The 15494-nt window shown below is 37.8% G+C and overlaps 1 protein-coding gene across 6 annotated transcripts in view; it reads right to left on the bottom strand.

Annotated features, from left to right (window-relative positions):
• Positions 1 to 15494, bottom strand: part of FHIP1A (FHF complex subunit HOOK interacting protein 1A) — a 363684-nt gene that overhangs the window by 263356 nt on the left and 84834 nt on the right. Inside the window, exon 1 of one of the 6 annotated variants that reach the window (XM_074274290.1) lies at positions 14584 to 14731. The exons of the other annotated variants lie outside the window; for them this stretch is intronic. The gene's annotated coding sequence lies outside the window, so the exon portion shown is untranslated. Of the gene's footprint in view, positions 1 to 14583; positions 14732 to 15494 lie in introns of those variants that run through there. 6 annotated transcript variants of the gene reach the window in all.

The raw sequence follows: 15494 nt of genomic DNA, 5'->3' as shown, positions 1-15494 counted from the left end.
TTCAGTCTTTTGATGAGCATCCTTTCAGTTTCCAGTTCTTTGATGATACATTTCAATGTTGTGAGGGAGAAGTCTTATAACATTGGGTTGAAGAATAGTGTCATTAGGAAATGTCAGCAACAAGTGACAGTCTTCCTAATTCATCTCCTCGCATTGAATCTTTCACTTTCTTCAATCTATCCTCCACATAACTATTATTTTGATATTCCTAAAGTACAGGTCAGACCAGATCACTCCCCTGCTCCAGAAACTTCATTGGTTCCCCATTATCTTTAAGATACAACATAAATTGCTCTGCTTTATTTATTCACAATAGTATTTTATTTTTCCAAACATATGTAAAGATGGTTTTCAACATTCATTTCTGTAAGATTTTGTTTTCCAAATTTTTTTCTCTCTCTCTCCTACCTCCCTCTTCCCTGAGACATCTGCTTAATATTTAAAGCCTTTCACAATGTAGCCCAAGCCCAATTCCACATTACTACAACTCATAGACACTTAACTCCAACCAACTGGCCTATTTGCCATTCCCTGAAATCCTACATTGCACAGGCTAGTCCTTAGGTAGGATATGATCTCCCTCTTCACCCTCACTCTCTTGGAAATCTTAATTTCCTTCAGGGCTTAGGTGAAATACCATTTAACACACAGTGACTGGCACATACCCAGAACTTAACAAACTCTTGGTGATTACTTTAACCAAATGGTTATGTCTTCATCATACCCAATTAACAAATTCATAACAACATGGATGAAAACCTGAGGTTTGGAGAACAGATTCTAAGAGTTGTCTGAGACAGAAAGAATTTACTTGTCCAGTGTCACACAACTAATAAATACCAAAAGTGGAAACTGAATGCATCCTTTTCTGATTTGAATCTGTTAGATAGGTCCTCAAATTTCAGACATCATTCTGTTGTTCCAGTTTGATGGAGCACATCACGGTTCATGCCTCACTGGCAATTTTCAAGAAACCAGGATATGAGAGGGAGGATGAGAGGGAAAGACCTAGTCAATATGGAAATCTGTCTTACTTAGGGTTTCGTTTTTATTTCATTTTTGACTTGAAGGAGAATGGAGGTGGAAGGTATGAAGGGGGACAGAGTTAAGGCAGGGTTTTACTGATTGAAAAAAAATGTATAATTTAAATAATTATAGATAAAAATATTTCAGAGTAAAGAAAGAAAAACTAACAAGCAAATTAGGGTCATCTCCATACCATCCTGAGGCAAACAAAGGAGGGCTTTAATGAAGGCATTACAATTCGAAAGACTGTGCATCTTTTTTCTTTCTTTCAAAACTTGTGAAGCAAGGGTGACAACTAACAGGATCACACAATTAGTAAACAACTAAGTCTCTGTTCCCTAATCTGGAAAATGGGTATAGCAATAATGACTTAGCAATAATTAATGACTTAATTCACAGAGATGATATAAGGAAAGCCTTCTGCAAATATTAACACAACATAAAATTATGAATTACTGATAAAAAGCAACCTAAAAATAAAATGTCAATTAAAAATCCTTTTCTCACTCAGACTTTCTTTTCTTGCTGTATCTCTCAAGCAAACGGCAAAACTGAAACATAAAACAATCCTATAAATCCCAACTTCCCAGCATAAATGGTGCTTATTGATTTTACAGGTTTTCATTTAAAGCCTGTACTTTTCAAACCATGCAACTGTCTTATATTACAAGGCATCACATTTATGTCCAATCCAGATGGGACACAATGAACCATGATTGAGCTAAATGTTCTGAAGCTATGAATTAAAAAGGTATGTATCACTTCTGCAAAAGCTTACTCTAAAATTATAGTCTTTGGACTGTAAAACACTATAGTTAAGCAATAAAATGATTTCAGAGTTAGCAACTTGTTCTTCTAAACATTTCTACTGATTTGGCTTGCATCCACAAGTAAGCAAATGATAGTAAATCCTAACAGAGAGCACAGCATAGAGGACAGAATTCTGACCTTTCATCAGGAAGAACAGTTCAAATCCTACCTCCGATGATAACTGGTGTGACCGTGTGAAGTCATTCAAACTCTCAAAACTCCAGCTTCCTCATGAGTAAAATGGAAATAATCATATTTATCTTCACAGGACTATTTTGTGGTTCAGATGAGATAATGAATGCAAAACCATTTAACAAGTTCTAAGGTACTTTATAAATATCAATTACTGTTATTTCTCTTATTGCAGAATAATTTATTCAGCTACTTAAGCTAGAGGGATTCAGTTTTCCTATGTTTTTTGTAATATGTGTAAAACCACAAAATAAAAAAAAAAAAATCTCGCCCATTTCACACCTTCTCCAGGTCAAATAATATTATCAAGAGACTCCTGATAGGAGAGTCAACTTGAACACACCAGCCCCACAGAGCCCAATTCAAGCTCTCTCCCCAGCAAAGAACAAAATAAGCACTGGACACAATAATACTTTGTAAGCCAATTAATTCCAATATTGCTTTCCAGGGTGAACAAATCCTTGATATTGAGAACTTTCTGGCTTCTTTTAGTTTGTTGAGATTTACTTTGACTTTCATCCATCAAGATGGGAGAAAGGAAAGCAGTCTTCTGCAAGATCAAAAAAAGTTTAAGGATAGAACATTGGTACTTCACAAAGCAGACCTGAGTACAGAAAAAAGGACTCATGACCCCATAAATATCTGCACTTTTTGTTCAATGCTTCTTTAGTTTTTGTCCAGGAGTTGGAATGTTTTGGAAAGACTTAGGAACAGTCTTTCCACAATTCATGAGGACCAAGGATGAAGCATCCTACCCAACTCCCAACTGGGAATTGACGGATTCCAGATGCTTATGAGACAAGTATTTTGGAGCTTAACCGATGTCATTCAATTAATTATGTGCTTACTATGTACCAGGCACTGGGCTAAGTATATGGATATCTTTTGCTTAACCATGAAGTTTTTTCATTTTTTTATTTAAGGTGACAATAGGTGGGGAGAGGCTAATGACTGTGAAATGGAAGAAAAGAGGGATATTAAAACATTTTTAAGTTCATAAAAGATAAGAGAAGAAAGTCCGGAGGAAAGTAAAATAACTTTGAAACTAATATGTTGAATGTAATACTTTTTAAAAATATTTTTTAATAATGGAGGAATGCAAGGAAGACTAGTGCCTCTGGTATAAGGCTTGTCAAACCCTTTTTGGAGCTGCTCACCCACCTTTAGGGTCCAAGTGGCACTCAACTGTCACTGTGGCTCCAAGAAGCTGTAGCATACACAGTGTAAAACTGTGCAGCATTTAGGCTAAGAGATAACCAAGAAGCCCAAACCCAACGGCAAGGGGAACATCTACCCAAGCACGTGAAGACTTCCCACAGTGGAATGAGCAGATGAGAACAATTTATTCTAATGTCCATGAAGAGCTTAAAGCCTGATCAGACATCCAAGATGCCGAGGTGGTCATCCACTGGTAGTGGCCATTGCTAGTCATCCTGACTCTGGAAGAGAAAATAAGGCTGATGACTTTGAGCAACCCTGTCTTACTTAAATCCAGTTTAAATCCAAATCTTCGAAAACAAAGGACAAAACAACAACAGCTCTCCTTGCTGGGTCTCCTAGAAAACTCTAAACCAACTGAATGACTGATGAATTCCTGCCTGGACCTTCTCAGTCATGTTGCACATCCTCCAACCTGCTCCAGCTCTATCAAGCCTACGCTGACTCCTGCCCTACTAATTCTTTCCAAGTCCCCAACTTTTGTCTTTCCCCAACTAAACTGTAAATGCTTTCAGAGTAGGGAGAGTATTGCTTTCCTGTTTTCTGTATTCCCACAGCTTAGCAGAGAGTGCTTGGCACATAGGAAGCACTTAGTAGATTCTTTTATCATTTGGCTTTTTCATTCATTCATCATCTTTTTTACCCAAAGCAACTCATAAAACAATCTACTAAGCCAGAGAAAAAATACCTATACTGGATAAAATTAGGGAGTCTCACAACTAAAAAGAAGTAAACATTCTTGGAGAAATGATGAACAAATGCACTTATCTCTGAAGAAGTGGAGGATTATAGGGTTGGAACATTGCCTGATCCATCAGGTTTGGTTGATATACTCGCTGGTTTTGCTGAATAACAAGAGCTAGATCTGAGAAAGGTCAGGGGAGGAAGATATTTGAGAATGATGTGAAAACAAGAGATATCAATTTTTAAATTAAGAAATGAACTAATGTTATTAAAGAAAGTTACTTTTTTAAAGAAAAAAGTTATATGATAAATGTAATGGAAAAATTATTGTTCTATAAGAAATGCTGAGCAGGTTTCATGAAATGAAACTGAGTGAAGCAAGCAGAACCCAGAACACTGTACACAGCAACAAGATTAAATGAAGATCAACTGTGATGGACTTGGCTCGTCTTAACAATGTAGTGATTCAAGGCAATTCCAAAAACTTGGGATGGAAAATGCCATCTGCATCCAGAGAGAGAATTATGGAAACTGAATGTGAATCAAAGTATAGTATTTTCACCTTTTTTGTTTGTGTGTGTGTCTTTCTTTCTTGTGGTTTTTCCCTTTTGGTCTGACCATGACTGCACAACATAACAAATACAGAAACACGTTTAAAAGAATTGCAACAAAAACTTTTAAGCACTTATTAGTATGTGTCAGGCTCTTGGTTAATAAAAATGCCAATAAAAAAATGAAATGGGATATAAAGGGTTCCCCTTCATTAAAGATCTTTAATCAAAAGTTGAGTGGCCATTTATCAGGCATATTGTAGAAAGGGCTATAAGTGGCACAATGGATAAAGTGCTGGGTCTTGAATTAGGAAAACCTGAGTTCAAATCCAGCCTCAGACACTTACCCACTGTGTGATCCTGGTCAAGTCACTTCATCTGTTTTCTCAACTATAAAATGGGAATAATAATAATAATAATAATAACACCTCCCTTCCAGGATTGTTCTGAGGATGAAATGAGATCTGTCTAGCACATAATAGGTGCTATATAAAAGTTAGCTATTGTTGTTTCAGAAGTGGACTGAATTACAGCACCTCAAAGGTCTCTTGCAAATGTAAAATTCTGTAATATTCAATCTGTGTTCAACCAGCCCTTACTTGAAGAACTCCAATTAGGGGAAAACCCTGTTTCACAAAGCAATCCACTTCTCTTTTGAAAAACTCTAATTGTTAATACTTCTTTCCTCTTCCTCTTCACAAATTCTCCCCTTTGCTCCTAGTTTTTGCTCTCTAGGATCAAACAGTCTACCCAGTTCTTTAAATACATGAAGATAACAACACACCATGGAAAAAGCAAGGAACTTGGGACTTGATCAAATCAGAATTTATTTGAATAATAATAATAATTTCTGACATATTACCTATCTATGTGACGTTAAGGAACTTACTTAACCCACCTTGGGCTTGCTTTTGCCTTTCTTTGTATCTTGTGCACTTAGCAGACCATCTGGCCCATAGCAAATGCTCAATAAATACATGTTGAATTGATTTGACTGATTCACAGTTTCCTATTCCATAAAATGAAGGTGTTGCACAAGTTGTCCACAATGGGTCTTTCAGCTCTAGATCTTCAAGGCCTTCCATTAGCCTTCTCTTCTCCAGGCTCTGCCTGTCTTCACACAATATACACTTAAATCCCCTTCAGCACACCGATGACCCCACACTTAATACTCTCTAGCTTGTCTTCATGTCTCCTAAAATGATGACCTATAGAGGTATCTTTTATTCCATGATCCCCTAGAAGTGTGTATAGATACAAAATATGAGTTGAGACCAACAATCTTTAGAATCTATTTTCTAAGGCTTGGAGAGACTTTGCATCAACTGATGCTGAGTGAAATGAGCAGAACCAGGAGAATATTATACACTTCAACAACAATACTGTATGAGGATGTATGCTGATGGAAGTGGAAATCTTCAACATAAAGAAGATCCAACTCACTTCCAGTTGATCAATGATGGACAGAAATAACTACACCCAGAGAGGGAACACTGGGAAGTGAATGTAAAATATTAGCACTACTGTCTTTCTATGCAGGTTACTTATACCTTCGAAATCTAATACTTAATGTGCAACAAGAAAATTGGATTTACACACATGTATTGTATCTAGGTTATATTGTAACATATGTAAAATGTATGAGATTGCCTGTTATCTAGGGGAGGGAATAGAGAGGGAGGGGAAAATCTGGAAAAATGACTACAAGGGATAATGTTATAAAAAAAATTACTCATGCATATATACTGTCAAAAAATGTATAATTATAAAATTAATTTTAAAAAAAGAATCTATTTTCTAGGTAAAAATATTCCCTTTTACAAAAATCTCTAATTGGAGGCTCAGGAACTAGACTTTTGGTATTCCTCAATGCCATTCATTACTGGCTGAATCCTAGACACCCAGTATTGGCAAAATAATGAAATAGGTCTGCATAAATCCTCACTGAGCTTGTGTGTTTTCCTTTATTGGATGAGAAAGCAACCCTTGATCTGACTTAGGCACTGAGCTCTGGCTTGTATACCAACAGAATTACACCACCACAGATTATTTAAATGCAAGGCACAGACCCAAGTTAATTTGTCATTTGGAGAGACTGCCACAATTTTACGATGAGTATTCATTTATGAGAAGCTCCTAGCACAGTTTTTCCCTTTAACCTTCTTCAATTTATTTTACATTGGTCACTCTTGCCCAGCAAACTTTTATGTGGACTTTGAAGGCTGCATGATGTCACTTACAAGGGCAGTGAGTCTTTCCAATCTCAAGACAACCTAATGAAAATTTGGTGACCTATTCCCAGCAATCAATGACTTGCTCTTTCCCAAGCTGATATACTGAAAAATATGACCAGAGGGGTACTTTTCCATTAACAAAATGAAGGAGAAGGATAGAACAGAAGAGTCACATTTTTTCCTTAGCAGAGAAGCATTTTTTAAAATTCACAAACTTAGCATGATCTATCTCAATTTGAGATCATCTTCTTCTTAAATAAGACCAATCTATAATAGTCATATGAGCCTGATGAATTTCTCTAAGTATACAGACTTATCTAGTAACTAGAATAATTCAGTCCTAACAGAAATTATCAAACATTTTGCAATGACAGATGTAAGAAGAGAGAGTAGGTTTGAATTCACCTTGACCAATTCTCCTATTAGTTTTCAGGGCAACAAAGCTATTTTCCCACTCATACAGGATCTAGTTTTAGTTAACTGAGCAAATATTTATCAAAATAGTTACTTCATGAAAGACATTGTGCTACATACTGAGGATACGGGGGAGAGGAAGGAAGGTGTTCCAACATGGAAACATTCTTCATTGAGGAAGTTTGTCAAATATCTGAAACCCAGAGAGTTTTAGAAAGCTGCCAGGAACAATTTGTTTATGATCACACGGCTAGTATCAGAGGCAAGATTTGAATCCAGTTCTTCTTGGCTCAAAGACCCTCTTATCCCCCAAGCCAGGAGCTCATTTTTTGTTCTATTGTTTTGGTTCTTTTGGTAACAAAGACCCTTTTGACAGTTTGGAGAAGCCTATGGGTTTCTTCTTAGAACAATAAAAATATAAAATTAAAAATCATTTTACTTAGGATTGTAAAGAAAATCAATTATGTTGAAATATAGTTATTTAAAAAATCTTTTTTAAGTTCACTAACTTTCAGGTTAAGAAACCCTATGATAAGCTATGCTTCTTGTAGATGTAAAAGGAAAAACAATTCCCGGTGTTCAAAAGCCTTTATTCTACTGGAGTAAAGATCCTATTCACATTAAGAAATATAAGGTACTTTGAGGCAGGAGCCAGCACTAATAATGAGAGAGAATAAGTACTTCACAGTGAACTTCACAATAAGTACTTCACAGTGTACCACCTAAGGTTCCTCATTTCTCACTAGATTCTAGACTTCTCCATCAAACTCCTTCCTGGGTACCTTCCTTCCTTCCCCCATTTTTTCTGCTTCCTTTTATGTGGAATCTTTCCCCATTACAATGTAAGCTCATAGAGTACTAAAACTGTCTTTCTTTTGGCTTATGTTTGTATTCCGGATCCATTAAGTCATTTCAGTCATGTCTGACTCTTTGTGGATCCCATTTGGGGTTTTCATGGCAAAGATGCTGGAGTGGTTTGCCATTTCCTTCTCCAGCTCATTTTACAGATGAGAAAACTGAGACAAACAGAGTTAAAAGATTTGTTCGAGATCACATAACGAGTAAGGGTCTGAGACCAGACTTGGACTCATGAAGAGTTTTCATGATTCTCATCAGCACACTGCTTTATCTACGTCCCCCCCAGCTGCACTTAAATGCTAGTTGACTATGATGATGTTCTAATGAAGATAAAAATCACAAAAGGTAGAGATGAAGAAAGGATGCGTTCTGATCTTAGAAAAACATGGGTAGATCTGTATTAAATAATGACAAATGAAATGAGCAGAACTAAGAATACACTGTATACAGTAACAGCAATGCTATTTTCAGAATAACTTTGAGCAAGTAAGTCATTTTGACTAAAATAAATACTTGGACATATAAAGGAAGATGTCTGCATCTATAGAAAGAACTGATAAATAAAAGTATATATAGAATGATTTTACATATAACTACATAAATTTGTGTCTAATGGTAGTCATTTCTAGGGTGAGGAGAAAGGAAGAAAAAAAGAAATTTACATAACTTTATTATATTTAAAAGAAATAGCAAGTTGTATATAATGAATTTGCAAAGGACAATCTTTTTTTTCAATTATACATACCGTTATTTAAATGTTCATTTTATTCCACAAATAAAAAACAAAATGAAATTTAAAAATAAAAGAGAAAGCAAGAAAGCAAGCAAGAAAAAAGGATACATTCTCAATTAGAAGACTAGCTTAAATAAATAAGAAAGAGGAATGACGATAGGAACAATTTGTTCATAAATAAAGAAGAATATGAAATGTGTGTCCTCAAGTATTTGATGTCTTCTGGAAAAAAAAGATTAAATTTATTATTTTTAGCCCTGGAGAAAATAATTTAGTCAACTGATAGAAATTACAAAATAGTAAATTTGGATTTAATGATGAAGGGAAAAAAAAAGTAACAATTAGAGCTATCAAAAAATAGAATGGCTGCCTCTGAGGGGCAGTGGGTCTGTCCCCTTCTGAAGTCTCCAAGCAGAGGACTCTAAGCAAGTATATTATAGTGCACATCCTTTTCAGGTCTCTCCAACTGTGAGACACTAGGATTTCATAATAAGATCAGAATAAAAAGTAGAACCAGGTAATGGATAACTTCAAATGGGAGACTACAGAATTTCAAGTTCACCCCAGTAGTAGTTGGAATCCCCAGGAGGCTTTTCAGGGTGGGTCAGACTTGTGCTTTAGGAAGATTATTTTGGAAGCCATGTGGAAGACAGATGAGTATACAGGGGTTAAGAGAAAGAAAGCCAGTAGGAGCCTCCTTTAATAATCAGGCAAGAGGCAATGGGGGTGGGAGAGGGGAATCTGAACTGGGGTGGTGATTAGCCAAGAGGAGTAAATGCAAAATCTGTCAAGCAAAGGGGTGGAAGAGGCTCAAAAGGGAAAAGGGAAAATAAGGGGAAGAGGCAAAGCTAGTCCACTTTCTTTAGAACTCCATGTTTAAGGAAGAAACAAGACATCTGGAAGTTAGTGTTAGAATATACACCCAGGATCCTGGAAACTCTTCCAGCTCCAGCTCAACTTATGGAACATCTTGAGACCCCCATCCAGGAACTGTGACAGGCTAATGATCGTCCCTAGGAAGGGAACATTAAAAAAGAGAGAGAAGTACAAGAGAAAACAGGCTGATTGATCACATCATCTAAGTCCAGGTGACCAAGCATCAATCTTAGGATGATCAAGGTGAACTCTCAGTCTACACTTGGGAAAATACTCAGTTGCAGTCCTGGATCCTCACTGGAAACACAGAGCTAAAAGTTTCACTGATTCCAGCTGGCTCAGCGGGACAGTGACAAATGAAAGGCAGACAGGCACAGAAAACCATGGGAAGAAGACCGGTACATCTTGTGGGGAGACTAGCTGACAGAGTGATGGTGTCATTTCTACAGCAAGGTTTCTGTCACTAAAGGAAGGGCCTAGCGCAGGGAAATGGTACTCAATGATAAAATGTGAGCTCATCCAGCCCTCAGGGGCACTTTGCTCGCTGTCATTCTGCCTATCATACTCAACCTCAAATGCCAAAACAGCAGCACTAAACCCTGGATCACACTTACTCCATTTGCCTCTCAGTTGGGCTAGTTATGTTCCATCTGGTTTAGAGATCCACTGGTGGGAAGAGCTAACAGCAGTCTCCTACTTATACATTGTGTCGATCCATTCCCCAATAGCTCCCCTTAACACTCCTGTAACTTTCCAAATCAAAATGACCAGCATCCCCCTGAACAAATTGTCTCCTATCAGGACGCGGATTCTTGGATGACAGAGACTGTTTTCAGGCTTGTATTTGTAGTACAGAGCTTGCATAATACTTGGCAAATAGTAAATTTTTCCATTCATCCAGTGGTCAAGGTGCAAAAGAAACTTGTTCCAGCCTTGGGGAAGGTCCCCCCGGAAGGGAGGCTGGAGAAAGACTCAGTAGAACACACATCCCAACTTCTTCTGAAGAAAAACCTCAAACTTCAATTTAAAAGTTGATCCCTTAGAAGCAATAGTTACACAGTCAAGCAATAAACCAAGGAGGCTACATCATGGCAGGTAAGTCACTGGAGATTCAAACTACCTTTATCAAATAAATCACTTAAGGCAAGGCTTTAACAGTGAAGGAGGGGACAGCTAGATTGGGTTTTGTAGTAATTGTTGTGGTTACTATGGGTCTTTAATTTGAAATTTAAAGTAACTTTGACAAATCACTGGCCTTACTCTCAGAAGATTTGGGTTTTTAGATCTGATATCTACTAGGTATATGATCCTAGATAAGCCAGCCAACCTCTCTAAGACTCAGAAGAAAATGGGTTCACCACTACTTGCAAGGTAGTTAGAAAGAATTATGTTAATGTTAACTTAGGAGGAGGGAAAGGAAGAGAAACAAAATCAAATAGGAAGGACCATGATCCTAGTATTTATTGGACACCAAATCGGAAGGGATATTAGGCAATTATGCATTGAACACTTAAGTACAAGGCATTCATCTAGGTATTGTGGGGAATGCAAACATGAATAAAAGTTACACAATGGCAGAGTCAAAGATTTCATGTTTTAAGGCTGCAAGAGGACCTTGAGTATGGCATAATCCAAGCAGTCCGGTGCCAGAGCCATAACTGAGACCATCCCAATCTGGAAGGATTTACCAAAGTTTGTATTTTACTGGAAGAGGCTCTGTGACCCCAAACTTGGGCTTCTATCCACTACACCACACTGCCTTCCATGGTATATGTATAAACAAATGAACTCTATAGGTAGATAATACTCCAGCTGATAATTATTTTTGCTTCAATTATGACTTCTCCTTTAGCAAAAAGCCAGTAGGAAACCAGGTTCTTTCAGGAAATATCATAGTGATACTATAAATGCTTCAAAACTGCTCCTATTAAGAACCATTTGCCATGCAAGGCAAGGCAGGGCATTTACTGAATTGCTAAATCTTTTATTTGAAAAAGATTTGCAAGCTATACCTCAAGTGAAACATAAAGCCTTTTAATGCAAATAGCAGGATCATAACTTCAGCCCGAATAAGCTTTAAGGGTAGGAAGAATACAAAGTGAACCCATGCCTTCCCCTAGCAGTATGAAATCTATTAATCAGCCACCTATCCTTCTACTGCTAGAAAAAACCAGCTCTTGGGTCAAATGGGGGATTACACCCACAAGAAAGTGGTCTTAGGCAGGGTCCATGCTCACTCTGCTAAGATTCCTGGTGAATGTGGGCAATTCTGGGAGAGCAGAGGCAGACTGTAGTCCTCCGAGCTGTAAAGGGATGGAAATGGGAAGATGGAGTTGGGGCTTAACACTTCCTCCTTCCTAATTGAACTCCCTTCAGAAACTTCTTACAGATGACATCAGTAACTGCAGGTGATAACAAGCCCATCCCCACCCTTAGTAACTTATGCTTACTGGACAAAGGGACATTCTTCATTAAATCTGAGAGAGTCAGTTCAGTCAGGACCAAAGCCAGCGGCAGGACTGTGGGGTGGGGGGAAAGAACAAGCAGCCAGTTAAGAAGAAGGTCTTGATGGTCACATTAGAACTAGAAGAGAAAGACTTTGGAAATTCCCTGCTCCAACCTTCTCATTTTATACACAATTGAGGTCTGAAGAAATGAGGTGATTTTCCCAAAATCCCATGGCAAGCTGGTTGTCCACAGCCAATCCTGGATATTTGTAGCTTCCCTGGCTTGGCTGGAACAAACTTCTTTCATATCAAAACTACTGAATTAATCCTAATTAACGAACAAAAAAAACATTGTTTACCATGAGTCCAGCATTAACTAGAGAAAAAAAATTAAGGAGCTTACATTCTAATGGAGGAAACCATTGATACAGAAGAGTGATGACCAGGTGTGGAAAGCTACTTGAATTATAAATGCAACAACTAAGGAATAGATTGGCATCTTTCTAGTAGCCAGAGAAGTAGTGATTTAATTATAGTTCCAAAACTGGAAAGGGGTGGCTGTTAAGTGAGTAGTTAAAGTAAAACAAGGACTGCCATTTTATCATGGACATAAGGCACTGATTAATCAAGACAACAAGATCCTAGATATAAATTTCCAGAGATAAAAGGGTTATTAAGTCCCACAGGAACGGAATACAGTCTGAAATTTTTTCTTTCTTTTTGGGCTACCTTTGAGATATCACTTATTTCCTGAAATCTTCTCTGATCTACCTTCAAATTAAATGTGATTTCTCTCTCAAATCTTTTATGAGATTTGGCCTAAATTTATTTGTCAAAAGGAAGGAAGAAGGATCATGGTGTGAAAGGGAGCTCATAAAAGGCCAGTAATACATAAAAAGAAAAGTTGATTAATAAAACATTTAAGAAGGGATCGCAGAAAATCGTGTTAACAATAGTAACACTTCTGTAAAGACAAACACTCTGAAAGTTCAACACGATGAACAAACACAATTCCAGAGGCCGCAAAATGAAACATGCTACCCACCTCCAGATGAAAGAGATGATACTCAGGCTGCAGACTGAGATTTTTTTTTGACAGCCAGTCCTGGAATTTATTTTGCTTGACTATGCATGTTTATAACAGAGGGGAAAAACATTGAAGAAAGAGAAAAATATTTCTGTGGCCAATTAAGGTAGCTGTACTTTCCTCAATTAACTCTAATGTTCTGACTCAGAACTTCCAGCAGGATTCAGACCTCAAACCCTCAACCCCTCCTATCTCTAGCACCAAATTTCTTGAGTTGGCAATTAATGAAAGTCCAACTGACTCCTGACAGGACCAGACATATTGTTAATGACAAAATGACAAGGCTCTGGCCTCCTGCCAAGATATCACAAAGCAGCAAGAATATGATTCAAATTAAGTGATATTATCTGAGGGCCAAAGCAATCTTCTCCATATTTTTTCTTTGCATGAAAAAGGGATAAAACCTAAAATATGAATTTTTCAGTTAAAACACAAAATAGAGGATTGAGGATTTAGAATATAATATGCTTTGTTTGTGATGGGGATTTTTAACATGTTCCACAAGCCTCTGATGTAAGAAATTATTTTTATCTGAAAAATACATAAAAGCTCTTAAAAAAAAAATGAGTGGTTTCCCTCACATTCCCTACAACAGAATAGCTTCTTCCTCTTAATAAAGTTCTCTACTTTGGAAAATGCAGAAGAAATCTCCTTTTTAAAATGGTTCTTTATTCACATAAAGTTTTCACTGAAAGCTAATCTCTCTCTTTTCTTATGATATTCAGCTTAAATTTAAGGTGAATTTAATTTTAAAAGAAAGGTATAATTACAACAGTGATAATCAAAATTATAACTGACATTTATATAACACTGAGGTTCGTTAATTTAAGCACTTTAGATTCATTATCTCATTTGTCCTCAGAACAACCCTGTGAAGAAAATGCTATTATTATCCTCCCTATTCTAGAGATGAGGAAACTGAGGCTGAGATTAAGTGACTTGCTGAGAGACCACTCAAGCAGCAAATGACTGAGCTGAGATTCAAATCCAAGTCTTCCACTTTCAAATCCATCCCCTTCCAACCCACCGTATCTTGATTCAGGACAACTTCATCATTCCTGGGGTCATTTTCATATTCATCTTCATAGAATATTTAACCATAATTTCAGTAGGAAATAGTTTTCTATAGTGGAAGAAAATGGTAATATTCATAAAGCACTATAAAGCATGCAATCTAATTGATTTAGTTTTATGTACAAATGAAATGAGAGTCATCTTAAATGCATGTGCCTGGAAAAAATGATCATTTCTCTAAAGTTGAATTTCAAAGTATTTGCTGACAGCCCAGGTCACTGCTTTTCTATGATTCACTGGCATCCCACCAGGTGCCAGTCTAAATAAGTCTTCCTCTGGAATGGGAAAGGCTCTGGTTCCAAGCCAAGGAAAGCACCCTTTCCCTTCCCCTGCCCCCAACCAGCTTTTCTTTCCAGCAGGGAGGTTCATGCAGCATTACCTGGAAGGAGCAATTTTAAACCGAGGAGAAAACCTCCAATAATCCCCACACTCACTCGCTCGCTTGCTCAGAAGAGGCCTAAGAGAATCTGACAGAAGGCCCAGGGATCGCTTGAGGGCTGGCCAACTTCTGAAACTCTAATTCAGAAGGAGCCACTGCTCCGAGACTGCTACTGCTTATGTGTTTACCAGGGACCCAAGAGAAAACAAACTCAACCAGTTTTTCTTGTTGCTTCTACGAAAGCAGTTATTTCAGACCAATGAAAGGACACCCAAGGAGGGCTTCCCTGGGCCCGATCAGACTCTATTTTTGGTCATGCCCGCCACCCAGCCCTGCCCTCTCTGTCCAGCAGTCAGGATTGGGTTTCTTGCAGCCTAAATTTGCTACCACCCCCTCCCTTCTTCCTTCTCTATTTAAATGTCTCCAGACCCATAGAGGGCAAAGACTTACCTCTCAAAGACGCAAGTCTTTCTGACTTTTTTATAGTAGGATCACAAGTTTTTGTAAAACACTGATTTATTTTCCCTAAGTTAGGAAGGCTTACTACCCAAGCAGCAAAGACTGCCTCTCCTTCCTTCCTTCCTTCCTTCCTTCCTTCTTTCCCTCCCTCTCCCCCTCTTTCTTTTTCTCTCTCTCTCCCTTCCCCCTCTCTCTCTCCCTCTCTCTCTCTTTCTCTTTCTCTCTCTCTTTCTCTTTCTCTCTCACTCTGTCTCTCTCTCCCTCTCTCCTTCTCTCTCCCTTTTCTTCACTCTCTTCTCTCTTTTCCTCCCCCCCTCCCTCTCCCTTTTCTTGGCTCTCTCTGTCTCTCTGTCTCTCTGTCTCTCTCTCTCTCTCTCTCTCTCTCTCTCTCTCTCTCTCTCTCTCTCACTCACTCTTTCTCTCTCACTCTCACTGTCTCTCTCTCCCTCTCT

Source organism: Sminthopsis crassicaudata, chromosome 6, assembly GCF_048593235.1.
Source record: "Sminthopsis crassicaudata isolate SCR6 chromosome 6, ASM4859323v1, whole genome shotgun sequence".
In the NCBI taxonomy this organism is placed as follows: Eukaryota; Metazoa; Chordata; class Mammalia; order Dasyuromorphia; family Dasyuridae; genus Sminthopsis; species Sminthopsis crassicaudata.
The sequence above is the reverse complement of the archived record's forward strand: the minus strand, read 5'-3'. Positions and strand labels throughout refer to the sequence as shown.